The sequence below is a fragment of the Lathyrus oleraceus genome, chromosome 5 (assembly GCF_024323335.1).
Source record: "Lathyrus oleraceus cultivar Zhongwan6 chromosome 5, CAAS_Psat_ZW6_1.0, whole genome shotgun sequence".
In the NCBI taxonomy this organism is placed as follows: domain Eukaryota; kingdom Viridiplantae; phylum Streptophyta; class Magnoliopsida; order Fabales; family Fabaceae; genus Lathyrus; species Lathyrus oleraceus.
In genome coordinates this window covers 496,309,105-496,320,603 of record NC_066583.1, presented here as the reverse complement: position 1 = coordinate 496,320,603, position 11,499 = coordinate 496,309,105, and the positions used below count along the sequence as shown (strand labels likewise).

The 11,499-nt window shown below is 28.3% G+C and overlaps 1 pseudogene; it reads right to left on the bottom strand.

Annotated features, from left to right (window-relative positions):
* Nucleotides 1-2,547: 2,547 nt before the first annotated feature.
* LOC127081555 (putative FBD-associated F-box protein At5g56700) lies at nucleotides 2,548-6,466 on the bottom strand (annotated as a pseudogene).
* Between the last annotated feature and the right edge of the window lie 5,033 nt (nucleotides 6,467-11,499).

Here is an 11,499-nt window from a genome sequence, read left to right as displayed (position 1 = left end):
CAATTATGTACATATCATGTACGATGCTGCACAATGTTACACTTGATTACTCAAGTGGGTGCACACTTTTGCTCTCTTTTTCACCTGATTTTTCACTGAGTCCAATTTCTTCACACTTAGTTATTTTTTCTTCATTATTCGTTTCTTCATTCTTTGGTCTTTTTTCTTCAATTTTTCTCCTCTTTAACTTGTTTTGATCCGTTTCTTCAGTTGAATTCATGCAATGACAGACTGTCATCATTGGCCTATACTAAATAGTGTCAGAGAGTTCCACTTTTTATTGTTTCTCTTGATCCCTAACAACAACATATTTTTATTTTCCAAATTTTGTTGCGCACGCCATATATCTCTTTGTTTTATTTAAAAACCGATGTAACAAGATATATTTTTACCTCGATTTTAAGTAATATCGATGGGTTAAATATTATTTATTGACAATATATAATTTGTTTTAAATCTCATTTTCACTAGCCTGGATCATATCATTATAAATCTTGTAAACACAGAATACCAAATTTACATTGTTTTAAATCTTATTTTATGTCTTGTATCTTTTTTTACACATAAACTACAAAATATGTGATAGAATTGCAATATATCATATCATTTTAAATCTCATTTTCACTAGCCTGGATCATATAATTATAAATCTTGTAAACACAGAATACCAAATTTACATTGTTTTAAATCTTATTTTATGTCTTGTATCTTTTTTTACACATAAACTACAAAATATGTGATAGAATTGCAATATATCATATCATTTTAAATCTTGTAAACACAGACTAAGAAATTATCATTATTTTAAAAATCATATGTACAAATTTACATGGTTGTCATCCAGAGCATTACATCAATATTTTTAAAGGATATACAAAGAATAACCTTAGTGAAGTTCAACCTTACTTGACCGCTCACAAAAGTCTTTTAAAGGAATAATTCCTTCGGATGAATGAAAAATTGTTGTTGACGAAACATAACAAAGCTTTCATAACTTAGTTTAATGAAAGCATTTCTAAAGAGAGTAGTGCATCAGATCTTCGTAAATGGTTGTCACGTACGCCTAAGTTTAATGTAATTACTTAGAGTGCATACGATATTTCTAAATATTCATTTTATACAAAATCAAATGATGATCGTAGTACCATGCAAAATAATGGGGTTATGGTTGAGGCTGAGTCCATGTACTTTTCTAGATTCAAAGATAACAGTCTTGTACTAGCATCTAAGGCGTATTTTGGGGTCATTAAGGAGATTTTGGAGATTGACTATGTTTCTTTTAAATTGTCTTTATTTAAGTGCAAGTGGATTGACAGTAATACTGGTATAGAAACCGGTGAATTGGGATTTACACGGGTTGATATTCGTAAGACAACTTATAATAACGAACCTTTCATCATGGCAATCCAAGTAAAACAAGTTTTTTATGTCACTGGTCCTTCTAACACCGGATGGTCAATTGTTCTTCAAGATAGACATCTTCGCGATAGTATTCATGAAAATCAAGATTTTAACTCTGAAACACCTTGTTTAACAACACATGTACGTCAAACATTTGAAGAAAATGATTTAGAGGATATGCATGTTATTCGTCGTGATCATGAAGAGGGGATAACGAAATTTAAACATAGGTCAATTCAATCATGTTGGCAAGCAAATTTTGCATCACATCACATACACAGAACTCAAATCATATCAATTGTTCTTATTAGCACATATAGGTTATAGCTAGTAGCCTAAAGATATAATTAAGTATTACAGCTTAAGACACAAGCGGTTAAGACACAAGCGGATGCAACACTGGTTTAACAAAGTGTTATTCTAGCAAAAACTTGAGACTCTTTGTATGACACTTAGGGTGTGTTTGATTTAGTTTTTAAAAACAGTTTTTTTGTTTTCAAAATTTATAAAATTAAAAATTTGTTTGATTACAATGTTCTAGAAAACTGTTTTTAAAAACTCTTTCATTTTTATTGTTTTTAAAAGTGAAAAACAAAAACAGGTTTAACATGTTTTTCATTTTTAATTTTGGATTTCTGTTTTCATTTGAGTTATCATTTTTTATTTTCTCATTTTTAAAACTGTTTTTAAAAATAATTTACCAAACAAATATTTTTATTTTCTCATTTTTAAAACAGTTTTGAAAAGTCATGTTACCAAATAAATTTTTTAATAGTTCTCTTCTTAAAAATACTTTTCCAAAACAATTTTATAAAACATATTTTAAAAAGTGAAAAGCAAAACTGATTCAAACGGGCCCTTAATTTTTAAGAAAATTTCAAAGATACTTAACTCACCTTACTATATTATATGCACTAACATAGAATTGCAACAATGTTTGAATTCCCTTTCACCTTGAAACACTTTGACAATCACAAAAATAAAACTACACCACATAATATAATAAATAAAAAGTAGAACTTTGATTCTATAAATTGATCTCTCTCTCTTTACACTAAGAAAAAGTATATGATATTACTCTCGAAAAATTTCTTTCATGAAAAACCACTACATTCTTCAAAAAGAACCACGACATAATTGTCATCGTCAACCAAATAAAAGTTTACATGTTGTAGAACTCCTTGTGCATAAAGACAACTTCATAAGCATTTGTTTCTTAAGGCAAGTACTCTTGATTGTCATAGTCTCTAATACTTTTGAATGTTACAAAATATATTTTACAAAATTGAACTCACATTCACTCCCTTTGTATCCCTTAATGCTAAATGTTTTAAGTTGTGATGTTAGACATTCTGGAGCAATGGTGGGATCGGATGAAACCTTCAAACATTCGGAACAAATTATTTCACCCTCATAACTCGAAAACATAAACCAAATCTTAAAATGTTGAAGACTTGGAAAATGTGGGAGTATTTCTATCAATGACCTGCACCCCTTCCTCTCCCGTGTTGAGACATGAAAAGAATCAAGTTCCATGTGAGTCAAATTGGGAAATTTCACTGGATCAAAATCCCACATTTTTATGTTTACCAACTTAAGTATTTCAAGAGTCTTACACCTCAGAATGGAATTGAACGGCCAGAAGACATGGTCTGTAATGGTGAATGGTGCAAGCAAAGAAGGGTAGAGGTTTAGCAGCATATCAATAGCAGTATATATAGGGTTTTGTTCAGTTGTAATTCGTGTAAGATGACAAACCCTAATTAGGGTTTGTGTTAGAGTTTTAGTAGCCAACTGCGTTGGAATTCATCGCGGGAGGCCGGAAGGACGAACTCGAGATGTCGTCCCATTAATATTCTATTTTTTTTTGTTAACTAATTAAACTTAAATTTTGATATTTTTTATTTATTTTTAGCATACAGGTCTATGTTTATGTTATCAAATCATGGAACTGAAGGTGTGAAAAACAAAAGAAAGAGGGGGATTTGAATTTGATTTTACAAAACAAAAGTTTTTTACCAACTCAAGAACACCACTTAAATGTTAATAACAAAGAAATAAAAACACAATTATTTTTATCCTAATTTGCTTGAAACTCAAAGCTACTTCAATCCATCCGCCATGGTGATTTTGCCTTATATAAAAGGATTTAATCTACTATAATAAACAAATTATAATAACCGCCTTTGTCTTCTCAAGGATCCTACTATACCATAATCTTCTTAAGGACTCAAAGAATAATTCTTTTGGTTTTCTCAAGGATTCGACTATCTACTCTCCTTAAGGAATCAAACAAACAATTTGAATAATATTTTATGTGTTACAAGTTGCTTCTATACAAGTAGATTTTACAAAAATGATAAACAATTACCGAAAGAAAACTGTGTACAAAATTGATAGCTTTTCACAAAAAAACAGACTTGTCAATAAAGTTGTAGAACTTGCAGCATTAAGTGTTCTTGTGTGTTCTCTTGTTTTTTTTTCAAGTCTCCAAGTCTCACTTATATAGCATAAGAAAAGAGATCGTTGGGGGAAAAAATGGGGAAACCAAATAGAGCGTTTGTCCACTGTTGAATGGTGAAAGGAGTGATATTGCATATTGTTCTTCCCCACAAAATCAATGACATATGTGATGTATAGTATTGTCTTTGCCCACGAACTTAGGTAGTGGAAAGAATATTTGACTTGTACTTTGTACTACTTGATCACGTGCCCATTTGATCTTATCTTTAAGTTCATTGGCTTATGATAAAAGTTGATGAAGCATGAAATGAAGAAACATAGAGCAAGATTCAAATACATCAAAATCTTTGGTCAGAATCTTGACATCATCAGTAGTCTGACTTAAGATCTTCAGTATCTTCAGAGTCTCCAGAATCTACAGTCAGAAAATATGAATACCGATAAATTATGTGAGGAGCGATTGTATTGAGAAAATACGAACACCGATAAATTATGTGAGGAGCGATTGTATGAGAGAATATTAAAGGTTAATTCGTTATACAATGTTGGAAAGAAAACTCGTTTCACAATGGTGAAAGAAGTGAAACATGCGTTAATTAGTGGTTGTTTTACAATTGTGGTGGAAAAATATGAATGTGGGTAGTTCTACAAGTTGAGAAAAAGAATATGAAGTTGTTGTTGGTTAGAAAAAGAAGATGAAGTTTCTGTTGTTTGGAGAAAGAAGATGAAGTTTTTGTTGAAAATATCGTGACAATATTTATATGTGTTTTATGAATTTTGATTTTCAAAAAATAAGATTTAAAAATTAAAAAATAATATAATAAATTTAATATGTTTAGCACTTAGTTACAAAAATGTTAGAGACTTAGTTACAAAAATTAATATCTCTTCTTAATAAATTCAACTTTGCAGATAACATGTTCAATTAACATCCGAATTAAACATCGCTCCAATATCACAAATGTCTCTCCACTGCAACGATTGCTTTTGCAGTGCTACAATACAACTTGTTATCTACTGTGCTGATGTGTATCTTAATTAGTAGGAAGTTGAAAATGCTGATGGTACATATTTTCCTAAAATATATTACAAAACTTGCTACGAAAACAATTTTTTTACTTTTCTTCCTTTGATAAAATTACACTAACGTTTCAAAAATGTTGTTTTAACAGTGTCAAGAACAAACAAATTAATGGAAAACTAGACTTCTCTAAAATTTAGAAATTACACCCATAAAATTGCAAAAATAAAGAAATATCAAATCTTTAGATATAAAATTACAGCATTCGACTGTTCTCCGAATTAATCGGAAATTGAATTAGATACCGAGTTTTCAAAAACAATTTCACACATTGTAGAGCCCTTTGTGAATGAAGATAATTCCGTTGTCATTTCGTGTTTTGCTTTTATATCTGCACAGTGATCATACTTAATTTTCATAGTCATCAGTATTTTCGAATTTTGCAAAATATACTTTGCAAATTGGAGCTCAGATTCAGTGCCTTTACAATATGCAAGACAGCACGTTCTCAGGTGCAATGAAAGACACTTTGGAACTATTGGTGGATCGGTCCAACTTTCGTCTTGATATTCACAACCATGTATGATTAAACTTTGAAGTTTGTGGTATTGTTGAAGCATTTGTTGAAACCAACCCCACATATTAAAGAAAAATTTAAGTTTCACATGTGTCAGATTATGAAACATGGGAAGTTTACTACAACATTTCAATTGTGCCTGCATGAGTTACACAAGTGACAAGACAGTACATGAGAATTCTATATAACCAACTGCAGTCCCCGACACAACTGCAATTGCAACTCGTGCAAACATGTTCGCAAATGCAATTTAAAACTATGGACTACAGTTAAAAAAATCATGAGTTTATAGAAAATTAAAATCTATATTGTCATACCTCCATATGTAGACTCTCCACATCGCAAACCAAATGAAGAGGAATAATATAATCAGGACAAGAAATCTTTGCTCGGACTAAACTAGGTAACAAGCAATCAAACTCTTTTGCTGGAACACGCGAACCATTACGAAAACTTAAATATTTGGTTTCCAATTCCTCAAGTATATGACAACCAGAGAGAAGTTTAAGAAGCAATTCATGCCGTTCGAAAATCATTCTCTTTAAATGAAGAATTTTAAGAACAGGAAAATCCACTTGATGAGAAAAACCATTCACTATTATTCCTTTCAACTTAAGAGCCTTAAGGGTCTTGCAACTAAGAATACTAGGTGGTAATTTCATGTCGCCGCTAATGTTAAGTTTCTCAATTCCTCTATTCATTAGATAGGAAACAAATAGAGTAACATCACATTGGATTTGAATTGGACACCAGTAGTTGCAGTTGAAACGAAACGAAAGGATTGGAAGTTCAATTTTTCGTAAGGGCATCAATTTGTGTATATAATATCCAAATGAGGCCATGTGTTTGAAGGATTTGCAGTCGAATTCGAGAGTGAGGACTGAAAGCCATAATGATTTCCATCTCTTAGAGAGGATGCTTGTGGTTGCAGCATGTTTGGTTGGAAGAAAAGAAAGAATGTGACAGAGAATTGAATCATGCAACTCACTGATTCTATCTGCCATTATCTCTGTCCTCAGCATCACATGCCGTAATTGGTTCAATCCTAATGTTTCAAATATGAAAAGGGTTTGTAGTGAGTACACTTTATATTTAGGGTTTTAAAAAAATGTTATTTAGGTTTTTGTTATTGTTTCAAAACCAAACTAAAACTCATTAATTGGGCCTAAAATTATAGCCCTAAAATAATACCTTGCACCCTTATATTTTTTTAATGACTGTGTTACTTTTTAATTAAAATAAATAAAAATTGAAATTTTGATATTTTTTATTATATGTCTCAAATTCGTGTGAAACATTTAGACATGTTTTGGATGAGTTGTATACTAAAAAAATATATTTTTATTTTATGAGCTCCGTCTCAAATCCATAAGAAATATTAAAATCGATACAAAACTTTGAGAGATATTTTGGATAAAATAAAAAAATTAGTGTTTTGTTTTCATTTTTGTGAGTCTTGTCACAAATTTGTATGAAATATATTGACACAAATTGTAACACCACAAATAACTCTATCTAGAATCATATTACGTAAAACATTAAAATACTAAAACAAACATGATATAAATAACATTCAAGAATTACTCAAATACTTGTTATATAAGAATAGTACATTAGATGTCCACAATAATCTAATCAGAATAACCACAGTGGAAAACATCCACCAAACACCACTGCATTCAACTTTTAGGTCTTCGTGCGAATCCTTTAAGAGTCCATTCGACTCTACAGTGTTACGAAATCTCCGTGGAATTCCCTATCTTAGGTGTTTGATTTGATGGTGCTTGGAGGTGGGAATTTGGTCTCAATTTAGTGGATATTTCCTAGATTTCATGACAATGTTTTCACTTCACCCACCAAAAAAACCGAGATATAATTCCAAAAACCACCATGATTTTTTTATTTTTAAAATACCATATATTCCCTCAGATATTGAATATAACCAAACCAAAAAGTAATCCAAGATATGCTTCAAATCCCAACAAAAAAAACTTTTAAGTATTATTTCTTTAAAAATGGAGCAGAACAGCCACATCAACTCAAAATACAAAATCCTAAGAAAATGCAAAATCCCAACAAAACATGTAACTACATAATAAAAAAATTCAAAATCTCGGGTCTGTAACCGATTATAACCGACATAAAAAATAAACTATATTCAATGGTAATCGGCTAACATCAGATGTCGGTTACACCCTCAAATACATACATCTCAAACTATGTGTTGATCAACATATTGTTCTTGAAAATAAGAATATTCGGGTATAAGAATCTCTACATGTGTCTTGTGTAATTCATGCAGATAATATTGGTACAGTGTTCTAAACTTCCCAACACATGTAGAACTTAAAATTTTCCCTATATTTTGGGATAATATACGGGATTGGTTCCTAAAAATGCTTGAACAATGCCACAAACTTCAAAGCTTAATCATACATGTTTTGATGATGTTTCAATTTTATATATATTTTTTTTCATTTTGAAGTATAATTTCATGTATTTAAATGTTTGAAATACAGAAATTTATGAAATTGTTTGAAGGATCCACCCATAGTTCCAATTTGCAAAATACATTTTGCAAAATTCAAAAGTTCTAAAGACTATGAAAAATAAGTATAGCTACTATGCAGATATTCTGAATTATCTTCATTAGCAAAGGGCTCTACAAGGTGTAAAGTTGTTTCTTGAAAACTCGATATCTGATTCTATGACCGATTAATCCAAAGAACCAGTCATACCGCCCACTTGCGGAGATCATGATTGAAACTATAGTCAAACATTCTTCGTGTCTTATGGTATTCAAACTCAAAACCTTAAGAAGAACAATACTATGGTTTTAATTACGGCTGCAGTCGCGAGTATAGCTGGGGTCATTGCGGTTGTTGTGATGCACATCGTGGTCGTTACGGGAGAATTTCTATTGATATGTGTTTGAAATGCACATTTGAAAAATATTTTAAGATTTTTCATTACATTAAAATTAAATTGAGTTTTAAGGTTTTGATATTGGGAGTTTTTATGAAAATAACATTGAGAAATTATCTCATACGGTTCCTAATGCAATCGGATGTGCGATTTTAAATTAAAAAATCACACCACAACTGCAATCCAAAACAATTGAAGAAGTTACCGCATTAACAATATTGTTTGATTGATGACAGCTACAATATGTTTGCAACAAAGCTCTACCTTTTACATTTAACTAGAATATAACGGTTGATCTATAATATATTAATGTCACTCTATATGAAATTTTAAACTTTATCAAAATTTTAGATTTTTTGTATTGAGTAATTTTTAAATAATTATATTTGAATAATTATTATATGTAGTTTAATAAATACATATTTGAAAAAAGATTGAATTTTAAAAGTAATAGAGAAAATTAATTGATTATTTTGATAGAATTTTTTTCCGAGTGAATTTATTTGAATAACTATTATATGAGTTTATTAGGACATTTGAGAATAACTTAAATTTTAAGGAGTAATAAAAAAGATTGATGTAATTGTAAGCAATATAAGAATTATACTAAAATTTATCAATTAGTTTGTATCTTAAAAATTTAATGATTGAATAATAGATAATAGAACAACTTCATGGTTAAATTTTTAATATAGTTTAATTTATTTTTATTCAAAGAGAATAATTGATTTATTGGCAATTATAAAGCAATAATAATTGTACTAAAATATAATGAAAAAACACTTTCAAAATTTTTAATATTACATTAATTGTTGAGTTAGAAATTGGAATTGTAGATAATTATCATCAATAATAAGTAAGAAATATAATTTCAAAATTTCTAATACTCCTTAATTATAGGTTGAAGATTTAGATTGATAGATAATTAGTAAATAGTGAGAAATTGATATTCAATTTGATTTTTTTAATATGATACTAACTATAAAATTAAAATTTTGATTGGTAGATAATGTCACTAATATTGTAAAATGGAGCTTCCTTTTGATTTAGAGTCATAATTTGGATTGATAAATAATTAAAATAGTGAGAAATAAATTTTAATTTTTTAATAAGTCATTAATTATTAAATATGAATGTAGAATGATAGATTATTATTAGCTACAATTAGAAAGAAATAAAAAATAAAACTTCATAACAATTGAAATGAAAATTAAATATTATCTATATACGCTAATTATAGTATTGTTAGAAATAAAAATTAGATATTATCTATATGCACTAATTATAGTATTGTTAAAAATAGTTTGTCTAAAGGAATAAAATATTTTTTATAAATAATAAAAACATCAACTACTTCATATAGCTAAACCACAAAAATGTTTTAAAATAGAAGGAAGGAAATTAAACCAAAGAATAACTTCTTAACAATTAAATTGAAATTAAATATTATTGGTATGATTATATTCGAAAGAGATTGTAAGAGAAAGAAGGAAACTAAACAAAAAAAATAATAATCTAATTGGTATGGTTATATCTGGATGAAAACATGTGTATTATAGTTCAAAAAATTTGATGATCTAAATGATTATTACTCATAGAGACTATAAACTTTCAAATTGAAGACCTGTAAATTTATATGAACTTTGAAATTGAAGACCCGCAAATTTATGTGCATCTTTATCTACTTTTAATATATAAAAGTTAATTACCACCATAATTATTTAATTACCCTAATTACAATCCATAATACAGCTAATTTCATGTTCCTATAAGTAATTTCGTACTAAACTCTATTTAATACTCTAACTAACTCTACCATTTTACAATTTAATAAATTTGCCTCGACAACATAAAAATTGATTAAACTATATATTATATAAAATATAATTAAAAAATTGATTCAAATATATCAAAATACATTAAAAGAGAGTTTTTCATTGGGTAAGGTGATGTATGATATGAGTAATTTCCAATGGGTGAATTATTTTATGAATTTGGGATAAAAAGAGAATTTTGAAATCTTGAATTATGGTGTGGATTTGGAATAAGAGGTGGATTTCCAAAATATGGGATGTTTTGTTGATTTGGGATACAAAGAGGACTTCCATCATTTTGCATAAAATTTGAGTATGTGTTATGTTGATTGAGGTTCATTTTCAAATGAAATGTGCACACATAAAAATTAAAATTAAATAAAATAAATTGGTCAAATTTAGACTAGATGTGAGTGAAAAATGTGATAAAATAAATTACATATTTATACTACTAAAAAAATATTACCGTTATTTTACTGTTGTTGCAATCTTATCATTCCAAAATGAAATCAATATCCTGAAATCAAATTAGTTATTATTATAATTTTTTTGCCAAATATTATCGTTGCTTGATTTTCTTTAAATGACAAAATGAATTTTTTTTAATAATAAATATTACCGTTATTTTATTGTTGTTGCAATCTTATCATTCCAAAATGAAATCAATATTCTGAAATCAAATTAATTATTATTGTAGTTCTTTTGCCAAATATTATTGTTACTTGATTTTCTTTAAATGACAAAATGAATTTTTTTAATAATAAATATACTGATTTTTTAAGTGGTCTTTCTGAGATGTCAAACCGAGAATATGAAAAGAGGGAGAAGTAATATGAAACGGTTTGATGAAAATTAGGGTTTTATTTAATTGAATAAATTGATATTATTATTATTAATATTGTTATTTATTAATATTTATTATCATCATTATTAATCCCATTTACCCACTTAATAACTCAAAATATTCCAAAACCACTATTCCAAAACCACTGACAATATTATACCATTTTAAATGTAATGGATACAGATATGCAACTTCCAATACACGTGTTTCAACCCTAAAAAATCAATATATCCACACCTTTCACTTCAATATTTTTTGCTTATATTTGAAGCAAACTTTCCCAAAAGTAACCATCATTAATGCTCTACTTTAACATCACATCAAACCTATATCTATCATACTTTTCAATAAAGATAGAAACCAAATTTGAATAATATAATATTAATTTTTTTGAAATCTAACAAATTTATTTCATTCCCCTATAAGATTACTAAAATACAATTTTAAATTAATT